The sequence below is a fragment of the Anabrus simplex genome, chromosome 13 (assembly GCF_040414725.1).
Source record: "Anabrus simplex isolate iqAnaSimp1 chromosome 13, ASM4041472v1, whole genome shotgun sequence".
In the NCBI taxonomy this organism is placed as follows: Eukaryota; Metazoa; Arthropoda; class Insecta; order Orthoptera; family Tettigoniidae; genus Anabrus; species Anabrus simplex.
This window is the reverse complement of record NC_090277.1, coordinates 24388909-24404729: the sequence shown is the minus strand read 5'-3', so window position 1 is coordinate 24404729 and position 15821 is coordinate 24388909.

The window sequence follows — 15821 nt, the reverse complement described above, 5'->3', positions numbered from 1 at the left end:
CTTTTGTTTTAAAACACTTCCTGTTTGTTTGAAAGCACTTAACTTTTGGCGAATGGTTTTATCCGTAGGCGGGTCAACACCATAATTACGTCGGAAGTTTCTTTGTACCGTAACAACAGAATGAGTTTCTATTAGCCAAATAACACATTGAGCCTTTTGTTGCGGCGTCGCCATAGCGCGGCAATCCAGACAGCACTGACTGCTGCTACGTTGTTTCAAGGTCAACGCTCGGCAGCGCTGCCAACCATTGATGAAAACATTCCCAGTTGGTATGAGTAAAACTTGATGTGCTACTCGTTTCAGAGAAATTAACTACAATTCGCTATCTTCTACAGTTATTAAGATATGAATTTTTAAATCCCCGGAGTTCTTTTATGGAAACCCTGTATTTTTATCTTCACCTATCCTCCTTATACTTAACAATTCTATTTCGCAAATTGGCGGAAATCTTATCCGTGTATTTTCAGCACTGAGCCTATGTAAGAAAGTGACCATGGCTTATAGTTAGGCAGTGCATTGTTTATTATCTAGTCTTATGATATCCTCGTAACTATTCCCATTGTTAGTTTTATGCTGATGAAGTCTTGCTATTCTGCTCCGATGTTGTTTGTGGGCAATTAAGTCTTATCTGTACTTTATTATCACTTATAATTTTAAGCTAGTAATAAGCTCATCCTGCAATATTGTAAGTCGTAGTGTTAAGCACTGAAAATACTTAAGTTGTGTGTGAATTTGTATATAATTTTAATTTCGTGTGGCTATTTCTAGCCGAGTGTAGCCCTTGTAAGGCAGACTCTATGATGAGGGTGGGCGGTCTCTGCCACGTCTAGGTAACTGCGTGTTATTGTGGTGGAGGATAGTGTTGTGTGTGAAGTGTGAGTTGCAGGAATGTTGGGGACAGCACAAAGACCTAGCCCCCGAGCCATCGGAATTAATCAATTAATGTTAAAATCCCCGACACGGCCGGGAGTCGAACCATTACGCTGAACATTCAGCCAACGAGTTAGACAATTTGTATATGATGATAGTGGTTTCAGAATGTTTAAGTAGTAGTATTTCTAGTCATATTTTCTTTCCATAGAGTTGCTTGTTGTACTCTTGTTGAAGTTGTTGCTGTGTGATCATATTTTAACTTACTCTATTATCTCAGTACTGTAAGTGATCATTGCACGGAGATATTTCCCGATTACGATGTGTTTCTTAAAACATGGCGACTGTTAATTTAAACTTATGAAATATTACTTTTGAAGTTGTAGACTGATGTAAAAAGTATGTGGTTCTAAATGTAGATTTCAATAATTTCGCCGAGATATGATGCCCAGATGGAGTTAATCTGACATGTCTAGACGAAGGTGACTTAAAAGTGGTAAAACCTAATTTCCACACCCAAGTTTTTTGAAATATTTTTCTCTGTTATTTATTTTCAAATGTAATTTAAATTAATTTAAATGTATTTGTTCTAAGATGACTGTTATTTATTTTACCTTCATGTTTTTCATATTTCGGCATGTGTGCCTTTCATTTATATTATGAAATCAGTTTTTGTCAAATTACTTTCACATTAACTCAACGATTTTACTTCCTTTTGGCGTTTTCTACCCATAAAATGATGATACACAAGTGTTATTTTTATTACCTTAACATTAGCTCACCTGCAGATTTAATTAAACGTGTTAATTTTACCTGTGTTTTATTCACGTAATTATATTCTGACCGCTGTGGGAACTGTGAGTTCCAAAACTTTAGGACGAATTAAATATATCTAATGTGGATATAAATAAATTTCAAAACCTCATGCGATTCTTTCTTAAAAATTACGCACTATTACAGTTAAATCAATATTGTCTGCATTTCTTCTTGTTCTTTTTTTACAATTTGCTTTATGTTGCACCGACATAGACAGGTGTTATGGCTACGATGGGATAGGAAAGGGATAGGAGTACCGTAATTAAGGTACAGCCCCAGAATTTGCTGGGTGCGAAATTTGGAAACCACAGAAAACCATATCCAGGGCTGTCAATGTTGTGGATCGAACCTACCTACCAAATAGCGCGTTGACCCAAACCGCGCGGCTACTTGCTCGGTGTCCCCTTGTCTGATTCCATTCGCCTGGTAATCCTTTTCTTCCGTATCTCTACATTTTACTGTGAAATTTCTTATTTTCTATTTGACTGCACAGTATTTAAGCCGTCAGTATTCTTCCCTTTTACCACTTTATGTTCTATTGACATAATTAGTTATTTACTTACTTGTATCACCTAACATTATACACCGTTCTGTTTTTATCTTAATCTGTCCTCGTTAACACTAACTGTGTTACCCGGCGTTAGTTATGTGTGAAGTGAAATTTTATAGAATTCCTTTTTGAAACGTTGCTTGATATTTTATGATCTATTATGCAGTTTAAAGTTATTGAAATGTGTTTGATTTCAAGTTTTAGATTATTTAATTCCCGAGTAAAACTTTATCGTTATGGAAGCTCGAATTCTCTGGAAAGTATTTGATCCTGTCAAAAATATTATAATAATTGATAACTGTATGTATTTACCCGTCGCACTGTAGATGCGATGTACACGATTTCACTTGTCATTGGAACCGCCACCAATCATCCTTGCGACCACAAAAGCAGTGGATTCAACACTAATCTCGGTTATTTTAGACTATTTACTTTTAAGCCCAGTCTGAATGGAGGCTGAACGTGGACTTTAACGCTATCCAAAGCGTAGCAATTCATCTTAGCGACACATAAACAACAGATTCGACATTAATATAGGTTCTTCTACCACTTTTCCCACACCTGTGGGTTTGAGGGAACGAACTGCGTCGTACGTGTGGCTTTGGCCCTGTTTAACGACCGGATGCGTTTCCTGACACCAATCCTATATGGAGGAACATAATCATTAATCACTATTGGTAGTATAGTATGTTAACTGAATATGAAGAAGTGGTGGGACAAACATAAGCACCCAGTCCCCGAGCCAGGAAAATTAATCAGAAGTGTTTAAAATCCCCTAGCAGACCGGGGATCAAACCCAGGACCCACTGATCCGAAGGCCGGTAGGCTGACCATTCAGCCAAGGAGTCGCACGACATTAATATAGGTTATTTTCCATTATTTTTACATGTCAGCCCTTCCCATTCCCAACCTTCGCAGGGCTTTGGATATTCCATCTTCACAGGTTTTTTTCTCCTGTTGGTCATATGTGTACCAAGTTTCGTTGAGAGCTATGCTGGAACATGCCACATACATCCATAATCTCGGATATTTTTATATGAATTTTCACCCCTTCTCAACTTCCATTCTGATGGCGGCTAAAGTCTGACTTAACCAGCATGCAGAGTATCACAGTTCAATTTAGCGACCTCGTAAACAATGGATTAAACTTTGATATCAAATGTTTTCGTTGATTTTTATATTTTACCTCCTCCTATAGGAGTGCTAGGGGTGTTTTCCTGCAACAGTATTTATTTCAGATAGTGAGTCAATATGTCTACCAACACTGTATGAGGGCTATGCCGGAAGAATCATACATACATGCGTAATTTCCATAAGTTTGGATATTTTTCTTCTCTCCCCTGCTCATCCTCTTGCCAATGCTGGCCGAACATGGACTTCAAAGACATCCGGACTGTCATTATTCACCTCAGTGACCCCGAAAACTATGGACTGTACATTAATATTTGTCGTTGTTTATTAACTTAATATTTCACCCCTCTTTCCGTATATTTTAATAATTCAACACCACTGCTGGTGGTGCTAACTGAATCGTACCCGTGTAGTACGGTGATTTTTTTCCAGGTAATTCATATAGGTACCAAGTGCAATTGAAAACTAATGAAAGAAAAGCAAACAACACCAGACGGGAGGAAATGGCTGCGGCTTTTTGTAGGACATACTCTATATACAAGAAGAAAACTATCTCCAGACGAGCTAAACTAAGGCACTACAATACAGTGATAAACGGAACGTCTGTATGCTAGTGAATGCCTCCAAATGACAGGAAAAGCGGGAGTGAGAGAAGCTGAGAAATTCGAAAGAAAGATCCTTCGCAAAATAATGGGTCCAAAGATTGTGGATGGACAGTATAGGCTGCGAGGAAGGGCAGAACTTCACCGCGACAATGAAAGGCTAAGTGAGTTCATGAGAAAACGGAGACTTAAATTCTATGGGCATTTATTTAGAATGGATGAGAAGAGACTAACGAAAAAGATTTTCACAATACTAGACAGCAGACCTAAAGTGTCGGACAAATGGTTCAGGGAGGTGAGAAAGGATCTCAGACAGGTGGGACTAAATTCGGAAGACATCTCAAACCGAACAAAGTTTAGGTCAGTGATCGACAGATTTCAGGGATTCCATGACGAACCAAAACTTAACCGTGGGTGGACGGACGAAAGAAGACAGGCTGCCAGAGAGAGGATGCTGAAGTTCTGGGCTGTGAGGAAGGCTTCCAGAAACATGTAATTGTTATCTAACGTGGTCTCTAATGGCCATAAACGAATATATATATAGGTACCAAGTTTGGTTGAGAGGTATGCTAGAACGTATACACTTACGTCCGTAAACTCGGTCACTTTGGACATTTTTTTCTTCACTCGTTCTCACCCCCTCTGCCGATTGGGACTGAAGTTTGTCCTAAACGGCATTCAGAGTGTCACATTTCATCTCAGCGACCACAAATATCGGTCGTTTTCAGCTATTTTTACATTAACACCTACCCTAGGGGGCTAGGGGTCTCTTACCCCCACAATATTTTTTCCAGATAGTAAATCATACTTGTATCAGTATTGATAGAGAGCTATGCTAGGACATACACACATACGTTCATTATCTCGGTCATTTTGGAAATGTTCCTTTTCGCATTAACTCAACCACGATGCCAAGGAGGGCTGAACTTGGACTTTAAAAATCCGGAGTTTCACCATCAACTCAGCAAGCCCGAAAACTATGGATTCGACACTATTTTCGATTACCTTTTTTTCTCATTCCTCACTCCCAACCAATAAGGGTGCCAGCGGTGTCTTGCCCCACGCGGTTAGTCTTCTGATAGTAAGTCATATGTGTACCAAGTTTGGTATACATAGGTCCAGTAGTCCTCAAAACTTTGGATTCGACACTAATATCGGTCGTTTTTAGCTCTATTTATATTTCATTCCCTTTCTTGAGGGTTACAGGGGTGTCTTGTCCCAGCAATATCGTTGACAGATTGTAACTAATATTTGTACCAAATTTAGTTGACAGCTCTGCTGGAAAATCCACACATACATCCATAATCTCTACCATTTGGATCATTTTACTTTTTTAGCCTTTCTATCGCCCTATGCGAAAGGGGCCTGAATTTTTACATCTCACTTCCCCCTCTCGCCCCCCCGCCCCAAATCGGGATGAACTTGGACATAAAGAATCTGGAGTGGTACTGTTCATCTCAGAGACCCTTGAAACTATGGCCTCCACACTATTTCAGACTATGTCTTTATTTTTATATCTCACTCTTACCACCCTCGCCCCCTCCAAAAAGAGAGCTGAGCGTGCACTTGAAAATATCCGGAGTGTTACTATTCATCTGAGAGACCCCGAAAACTATGGATTCAACACTGTTCTCGATTACTTTTTATCTCCTTTGCCCCTCGCCTCCCACGCCAAAAGGGGCAGAACTGGCACTTTAAAAATTACGCAGTTTTACTTTTCTTCTCCACGACCCTGAAAACTATGGATTCGACACTATTTTAGATTTGTTTGCATTTCACTCCCCGCTAGAACAACCCCCCCCCCCCGCAAAAAGGTTTTAACATTGACTTTAAAAAATCCGGGGTGTTACTATTCATCTCAGTGACCCCGAAAACTATGGAATTGACAGTATTTTCGATTGATTTTATATCTCACTCCCCCCTCGCTCCCCACCACAAAGGGGCTGAACTTTGACTTTAAAAATTTCGAAAAGTTACTATTCTTCTCAGCGACCAAGAAAATTATGGATTCGACACTATATTAGATTATTTTGCATCTAATTCCCCTCGCCCCCCACCCCGCAAAGGGGGATGAACTTTCACTTACAAAAATTCGGAGTGTTACCATTCACCTGAGCGACCCAGAAAACTATGGATTCGACACTATTTTAGATTCTTTTTTGCATCTCACTCCTCTCTTGCCCCCATCGAAAGGGAGATGAACTTGGTCTTCAATAAATTCCGGAATGTCATTATTCACCTCAGTGACCTCGACAACTATGGATTCGGCACTATTTCCGATTATTTTTGTACCTAAGCCCCCTAACCCCTACTCCTAAGGGGGCTAGAGATGGCTCAGCTCCAAAGTGCTCGTCTCCAGATAGCAAATAATAAGTATCAAAATTTGATTGAAATAACTCCAGTGGTTTTGGGGGAGATGTGTCATTTGCACACATACATCCATTTTCATATATAGAAGGACATAGATAGACAGATAGGTTTTTTATGTCTCAATCCCCCCTGGCCCCCACAGTAAAGAGGGCTCAACTTTGACGGTAACAAATTCGGAGTGTTACTATTTACCTCAGTGACCCCGAAAACTATGGATTCGACACTATTTTTGATTATTTTTATATTTCACTGTCCCCTCGTCCCCCACCGCAAAAGGGGCTGAACTTAGACTTTAAAAAATTCGCAGTGTTGCTATTCATCTCAGCGGCCCCAAAAAGTGTGGATTCGACACTAATTTCGATTTTTTTAATAACTCACTCCTCCCTCGCCCCGCACGACAAAGGGGGCTGAACATGGTCTTATAAAAAAATTCGGAGTGGCACTATTCACTTTGGCGACCCCGAAACCTATGTATTCGACACTATTTTTGCTTTTTTTTATACCTAACCCCCTGACTTCCCATCCCTAAGGGGGCTAGAGGTGGCTTACCCCCACAGTTCTCGTCTCCAGATAGCAATTGAAATTACTCGAGTGGTTTAGGTGGAGATGTGTCCTTTACACACATACATACCTACATCCATCCATTTTTATATGTAGTAAGATTTTTATATATCACTGCCCCCTCACCCCCCGCAAAGTTGGCTGAACTTTGATTTTAAAAAACTCGGAGTGTTATTATTCAATCGAAACAGACTTTCAACGTATTAGGTCGGGTTACGTACATGTAGTACGTGTTGAAGAGATGTTAAGTACAGAACAAAAATGGCCAGCCGGACACCAGTGGGATCCGAACCCACAACCTCCCGATTTCGCGTCGGTTGCTCTACCAATTGAGCTATGGTGGCCTAGGCCATCTTTGTTCTGTTTGAAAGGATCTGAGCTACAGGTCTGGCACTGCTGCTAGCACACTGTAGAGTGAGTTTAAGTCGCCCGTTGTGGCGCATGTCAATGAATATTGAATTTTCACGACCGCATTGTATTCGAAACAGACTTTCAACGTATTAGGTCGTGTTACGTACATGTAGTACGTGTTGAAGAGATGTTAAGTACAGAACATAAATGGCCAGCCGGACACCAGTGGGATCCGAACCCACAACCTCACGATTTCGCGTCGGTTGCTCTACCAATTGAGCTATGGTGGCCTAGGCCATCTTTGTTCTGTTTGAAAGGATCTGAGCTACAGGTCTGGCACTGCTGCTAGCACACTGTAGAGTGAGTTTAAGTCGCCCGTTCTGGGGCATGTCAATGAATATTGAATTTTCACGACCGCATTGTAATCGAAACAGACTTTCAACGTATTAGGTCGTGTTACGTACATGTAGTACGTGTTGAAGAGATGTTAAGTACAGAAGAAAAATGGCCAGCCGGACACCAATGGGATCCGAACCCACAACCTCCCGATTTCGCGTCGGTTGCTCTACCAGTTGAGCTATGGTGGCCTAGGCCATCTTTGTTCTGTTTGAAAGTATCTGAGCTACAGATCTGCCACTGCTGCTAGCACACTGTAGAGTGAGTTTAAGTCGCCCGTTCTGGGGCATGTCAATGAATATTGAATATTCACGACCGCATCGTAATCGAAACAGACTTTCAACGTATTAGGTCGGGTTACGTACATGTAGTACGTGTTGAAGAGATGTTAAGTACAGAACAAAAATGGCCAGCCGGACACCAGTGGGATCCGAACCCACAACCTCCCGATTTCGCGTCGGTTGCTTTACCAATTGAGCTATGGTGGCCTAGGCCATCTTTGTTCTGTTTGAAAGTATCTGAGCTACAGATCTGCCACTGCTGCTAGCACACTGTAGAGTGAGTTTAAGTCGCCCGTTCTGGGGCATGTCAATGAATATTGAATATTCACGACCGCATCGTAATCGAAACAGACTTTCAACGTATTAGGTCGGGTTACGTACATGTAGTACGTGTTGAAGAGATGTTAAGTACAGAACAAAAATGGCCAGCCGGACACCAGTGGGATCCGAACCCACAACCTCCCGATTTCGCGTCGGTTGCTTTACCAATTGAGCTATGGTGGCCTAGACCATCTTTGTTCTGTTTGAAAGGATCTGAACTACAGGTCTGGCACTGCTGCTAGCACACTGTAGAGTGAGTTTAAGTCGCCCGTTGTGGGGCATGTCAATGAATATTGAATTTTCACGACCGCATTGTAATCGAAAAAGACTTTCAACGTATTAGGTCGTGTTACGTACATGTAGTACGTGTTGAAGAAATGTTAAGTACAGAACAAAAATGGCCAGCCGGACACCAGTGGGATCCGAACCCACAACCTCCCGATTTCGCTTCGGTTGCTCTACCAATTGAGCTATGGTGGCCTTGGCCATCTTTGTTCTGTTTGAAAGGATCTGAGCTACAGGTCTGGCGACCCCGAAAATTGTGGATTCGACACTGTTCTTGAATAATTTTTAACACACTCCCCCCTCGCACCCCCCCCCCCCACGACGAAGGGGGCTGCATTTGGACTTATAAAAACTTCGGAGTGTCACTATTCATTTCAGCGACCCCGAAATGTATGGATTCGACACTCTTTTCGATTATTTTTATACCTAACTTCCCTGACACCCCTCCCCTAAGAGTTCTAGAGATGGATTACCTCCCCACCCCAGTGCTCGTCTGAAGATAGCAAATAATAAGTGGTCAAAATTTGATTGAAATTACTCCAGTGGTTTAGGAGGAGATGTGTCATTTACACACACACATACATCCATTTTTGTATATACACTGACTCTGCAAATGTCATGGGATAGCGGAGCACTGATGCGCAGATATATTGTCTGCGCACCACACGCCCCCTGTGCCAGCGGCAGTTGTATAGGAGACCTTGTGAACAGTGGCTGTGCATGTGACAGGTGTAACATGGAACGTCGTCGTGAGCTGACACCGTTCAAAAGGGGTATGGTGGACGGTGCCCGACGGATGGGAAGTGCGATTTCGGAAGTGGTGCGGGAGTTCGGCTTCACACGATCAACCGTGTCCAGGTTGTGTCGTGAAAGGTTGAATGCAGGTGTCACCGTCCACAACAGACGAACGACCGGCCGTCCAGCCACCCTCGATAACCGTGACTGGCTACTTCTGAGACGGACTGTCAATAGTGACAGACGGGCAACCGTGCAACAAATCACGGCTCAATTCAACACAGGCCGTGCTAGACACGTCTCCCAGTGGACAATCCGCAGGAACATGGCTTCTATGGGGTATGGGAGCCGGCGCCACACACGGGTACTACTGTTAGCCAAACGTCATCGGGCACAACGACGCGCATTTGTTGCCAGTCATCAGGGATGGACACTGGAACAATGGCGTAACGTGATATGGTCGGACGAATCACGATTTCAACTGCACCATGCCGATGGGAGGCACCGTGTAAGGCGCAGACCACATGAAGCGATTGATCCCGCCTGCCTCGAAGGTGCGGTCCAAAGCGCTGGTGTCTCTGTTATGGTCTGGGGTGCATTTTCCTGGTATGGAATGGTCTCCCTAGTTGTTCTGGAAGAGACTTTGAATGGTACGCGGTATGTTGAGCTGCTCGGAGACCATCTCCACCCATTTTGTGCCTTCCAGCGCCCAGATGGTTCTGCGGACTTTCAAGATGATAACGCGCCGCCACATCGCTACCACGTCCCCCGTAAATGTTTCCGGGTTCCAACGTCTGCCGTAGCCACCCAGCAGCCCCGACATGAACCCTATTGAGCATATCTGGGATGTCCTGGAACGCAGGCTCCGTCCCATGGATAATGCACCCACGAACAGGCCAGCATTGGCGGCCGCTCTGCAAACGATTTGGTGTCAGCTGCGTCCAGAGGACTACCAGGGACTTGTCGACTCACTTCCACGGCGTCTCACTGCAGTTCCAGGGCCAGAGGAGGCCCCAAACGCTATTAGGTGACTATCCCATGACATTTGCTATGTCAGTGTATTATTTTTAGGAGTGTTGGACCTCTTCCATTTTCCCCTCTTTACGGGTAACAGAGAATATTCGCTCCGTTATATTGCCTCTTGAAAGAGTAATCAATACCACCACCCCGAATCTAGGATTACTTCTACCGCTTCCACCCCTAGTGGATCGTATATAATAAATATATAAACATGTAAATACAAAACATCAATGGCTACAAGTTTTTAAATGTATAGTTCTTACATTGCTTTGTTCTTCGTCAATCCCATTCCTTAATTGCAGCTTCTCATTTCCGAAACCTTAATAAAACATGTATGTTCTCCCCGTCTGGTGCTTTCGCTGAATTATCAGCGTAATCACGCTCATTTCAGGTGGAGGGCGTAAAATAATAATAATAATAATAATAATAATAATAATAATAATAATAATAATAATAATAATAATAATAATAATAATAATACATGTTCTGGAACTATATAAAGTTGACCCATCAATAATTCACTTCCTGAAGACGGTAATGGCAGACTGGAACACCTCACTTCACGTTTCTCTAAGAAACTGCAGTGTTGCAACAAGACCCATACCAATACGGCGAGGGATCTTCCAAGGGGACTCACTGAGTCCATTATGGTTCTGCATGGCAATAAATCCACTATCCTACCTACTGAACACAAGTGGGTATGGATTTAGCATTAAGAATAAGCGAGAAGAGCTATTCAAAATCAGCCACGTACTCTATATGGATGACATTAAGCTGTATGCCTCTACCAAACCCCATCTCCAACATCTCTTCTCAATTACCAAGACGTTTTCTTCAGATATAGGCATGCGGTTTGGATTGGACAAATGCAGAACCCAAACTGTCATCAGAGGATCCTACTCAGCACAAGGGACACCTTCTAGTTTAAGCGACGAATCCCTACAACAGCTGGAGGAAGAAAAAATGTACAAATACCTCGGTATACTCGTATGAAACATGCCGACATCAAGAGAAATGACACGCAGCAATATATAACACGTCTCAACAAGGTACTGTCATCAAAATTGACAGCTAAACATCTTACCAAAGCAGTCAATACGTACGCCGTACCACTGCTCACATACTCCTTTGGTAACATAAACCGGACCCAAACAGAACTTCAGCAGTTACAAACGAAAACAGCAGTTTCACTCACCCGGTACCATATGCACCATCCTAAATCTGCAACCGAACGTCTTACACTCCCGAGATCAGAAGGTGGTAGGGGCTTCTTATCCATTGCCAATTTACACAGCAATCTGATATCAGATCTAAGAGAATATTTCCACGGAGAGCTGATACATCGTGTCTTCATCATGCTGTTTGCAGAGCTGATATAAACTATACACCTCTCAATCTGTCGTCGTCAGAATTCCCTATTTCTATCCCACCTACAAAAGAGATGAATATGGCCATGTGGAAGCAAAAACCTCTGCACGGGAAATACCCCCATGAACTGGATCAGCCTCATATCGACAAACCTGCGTCGCACGCTTGGCTGACCTACTCCGGTCTTTTCCCAGAAACAGAAAGATTTGTTCTGGCCATCCAAGATCAAGTAATTGCTACACGGAACTACCGTAGATTTATCATGAATGATCCAACAGTTGTCTCAGACAACTGCCGCCGCTGTTCAAAAACTACAGAGAGCATACAGCGCGTCATCTCTGGCTGCCCACACTTGGCCAACAGCGATTATAAGCACCAACATGATCAGGTAGCAAAAATCATTCATCTGAAACTTTCTGTAAAATGTGGATTTCTTCAGTCATCAACTGCAAACTGGAAATATACACCTATACCCATTCTCGAAAACTCTTCACGCAAACTACTATGGGACCGAGAAGTCATAACCGATGTCACGCTCAGCAACAATAGGCCAGATATTATTATAATCGATAAATCAAAAAGATCCGCATCCCTTATAGAAATTGCTTGTCCAAACACCTCCAATCTGCAAACAACAATAGCCACAAAATTATCAAAATACACAGAACTGGCAATAGAAATATAACGCCTGTGGAAAATAGAATCAGTCACCACAGTTCCAACAGTAATATCATGTACCGGTACCGGTGTTATTCCAAAATGCTTGCACAGTTCTCTGGCCGCATTAAACCTGCATCATCACACATACGTAGAACTACAGAAAGCCACCCTCCCGAGCACTTGCCACATTGTGAGAAAGTTCCTAGGAACGACTTTTCCTCTGACTGCCGCAGTTCCAGTAATACTGAAGAACAGATTCCCAAAACGGGGACATAAGAAGTCTGAAGTTGTTTGTATTTATTGTATAAATGTATATGATGTAATTATTTCTGTTGTAAATATTTGTAGATATATGCACCTGTAGACTCCTTGCTTAGGGCGAGTCAGCCCATTATGTTACCGACACAAGCCGAGCCTTCCTAAATTGATACAAATAATAATAATAATAATAATAATAATAATAATAATAATAATAATAATAATAATAATAATAATAACAACAATAATAATATAATAGGGGCCTAAAAATAAGAGACTGGGTGGATCCTCAAATGAATTCGGCTTCTAATTTCTAAGACGTACGGAAAGGCACGGCTAGTATAAAGCTCGTTTGGAGGTTTATGAAGGAGATATTCTATATTTTAAAATGTCATTCTTAATCATTATGATTGTTTAATTATTTTAACAAGAATATTTCCAATGAGTGTGGTTGCTTTACACTCAGCTGTAGCATTGACAAGTATGTAGTTCACACCTAGGCGCTAGATGTCACTACCGTCGCTTTCGCTCTTCGCTCAATGCTGTTGAGATAGAGCCGTCCGGTAATGGTGTATTAAAGTATTTGTCATGTCCGTGTGCTTTATCCTATGTTTATATACCCTCCTGATTATTTGTTGATTCTCACTGCTATTAGAGGTTATTGGGTCATAGTACTTTCCGCATAGTTGCAATATTCCTACATACTAATGCGGGAACCCCCTAAATATCCTTTCTCAAGATGTTCACAGTTTTTGTCACATACGGAAATTGCGGTAATGTGTATTATACACCATTATGAATTGTGGTTAATAGTGTTGTGAAATAATTCATGCTCAGGACGAATAGAAGTACTATCTGCGCACTTTTTAGTGATAGATTTACACCCTAGTGCTGAAGTGGTCGACTTCGGTTATCTTCGAGATTCGTATTGGCAACCTTTGAAACACAAACTAAGAATCGCTTATCATCGCTGTGCGACATCTGGCGTACACTTTAAGTACTCGTACTGTTGTTGTTTACACAGCAAAGCCAAACTATAGAATTCATGCTAGGAACACGTTTCGCAACGGGAAATGTTATATAGTATTATATATTGTGTGTGTGACACAGTTGTTTGCTTAAAATAATAAAGGTTTATAAAATTCATATCGATCGATCATATTATCGATTCAATTCAGATTTCATTTCCATTCAGTTGGCAGTATTAACGGAACCCTTCTTACTTCTCCAACGAGTACAAAAATCTATCACTAAAAATTGCGCATACTATACATAGTGTGACGACTTCTGCTGTTTGATATGTTCCTACACTACGCGGCGCTGGTGTAAGTAAACAGGGATCAGCTGTCCCTGAAAATGTGATTTTAAATGAGATCTGATGTGACTTAATTCGGAATTTATCGTTTAAATAAATTACTTAAAACCGTTTGTTTATTATTGTTATGTTTCAGGAGTGTGCGTTCTCTTTACTGACCGACGACTGTGTTTATGTGCGATCTGTGTTTCGTGCAAATTAAGATATTGTGTTCCTTGTTTTGAAAGTAATATGTGACAAATTCGAAGGAAATATTTTACATTTAGTAATGATTTAATGGCATTACTTCTGAAATTGCTTCGTCAGTGTCTTAACGAATATGTCAAACGGGTATGTGTGTATAGAGCTATTTCATTAATTCACCACAAAATCAAAGTCAGTTGCAATTATCAGCTATAACCTTAAAAACACATGTTCGACTGTTAGTGTACGTGCTGCGTGATATAAACACATTAAAACTCTGCAGGCACCCACATGATGTTACGTACCGGTAGGCCCTATGTCATACATATGTAATTCCTACATAAGTACTGAAGTTAAATTATATATTAACATGCTCAAATTAATGAATCTTATAAGCACTTCACCCCATCAGTCAGTTAACTGGACACCTTGGACATTTTCCGGGTATGTTTTGCGGTCGTACAAGCTTGCATTTCTTTCCGTACCTCTTTTGTTCGGAAATAAAATCGGCATCGTATGTAATGAAACATTAATTTTGGTACCAAGTCCTGAGCATGTTCAATACAGCACCCAAATCTATAAGAAACAGTAATTGAAGGTAAACTATCCAGGCATTCTTGAAATATTTCACCCCATATGCTTCCTGTACACTAATATTTCTCACAACTTCCTCTACATGAGAAAACATCAATAATAATTCACTCGATGGATAAATAAGATAGTTGGATGCGTTAACATATTCTTCTAGACTTGTTAGGTCCTCCACTGTATTGTTTTGCATAGAACCAATACATGCTGTACCGCCTATCACTTCGCTTGCATGTTTAACAATATGCCCACAGAACTGATGAATGACATTAATTTTTGAATTGGTGAAAGGAGCTATTTGTTTATCTTCCCAACTTGGCAATGGTGGACCGAGCTAGTTGGCCGTGCGGTTAGGGGCACGCGGCTGTGAGCTTGCATCCGGGAGATAGCGGGTTCGAATCCCACTGTCGGCAGCCCTCAAGATAGTTTTCCGTGGTTTCCCATTTTCACACGAGGCAAATTCTGGGGCTGTACCTTAATTAAGGCCACGGCCACTTCCTTCCAACTCCTAGGCCGTTCCTATCCTATCGCTGCTATAAGACCTATCTGTGTCGATGCGACGTAAAGCAACTATCAAGAAAAGGAAGGTAAGCGTGCTGTAATTTTTTCCTGAGCTGTACTTGTGATTTTGGCATTCTCTTTGACAACAGCTTTGCCATGGCTCTAATCTGACTGAAAAATTATGTTAAGGGTACTATCACCTTAAGGCAGATGTTGACGTGGGGTAGCCTTCGAGCACTTTGAGAACAGAGTGGGATCTTTTGGGGGCGAAACAAAAATGACGCTTATCATTCGAATGTTTATTGTAACCCGAATTACAATCCGGGACATTGCAAGCTGTAGGCATATTCACATGCGGTAGTAAATTGAAGCCAAAATATACGTCCTACTTCTCAAATGCATAATCTTTTTCACTTTTCAGTTTATGAAAAGTTAATGCCAGCTATTTTGCACTTATACAACAGGAGAATGTATAAAACTACTGAAAAAGACCACAAACTGTTTGCACACTTCCACAGTAAGCCGACGAAAAGCGCACGTAATTGGCCCTGTTATCGACAGCAGCGCTACAGGTGGCGGAGGACATGTACATCGTGTCTGTTAACATGTGATTCAGAGCACCGAGCACAGAATAACATAGAGAAGGCAATGTGCCGTCT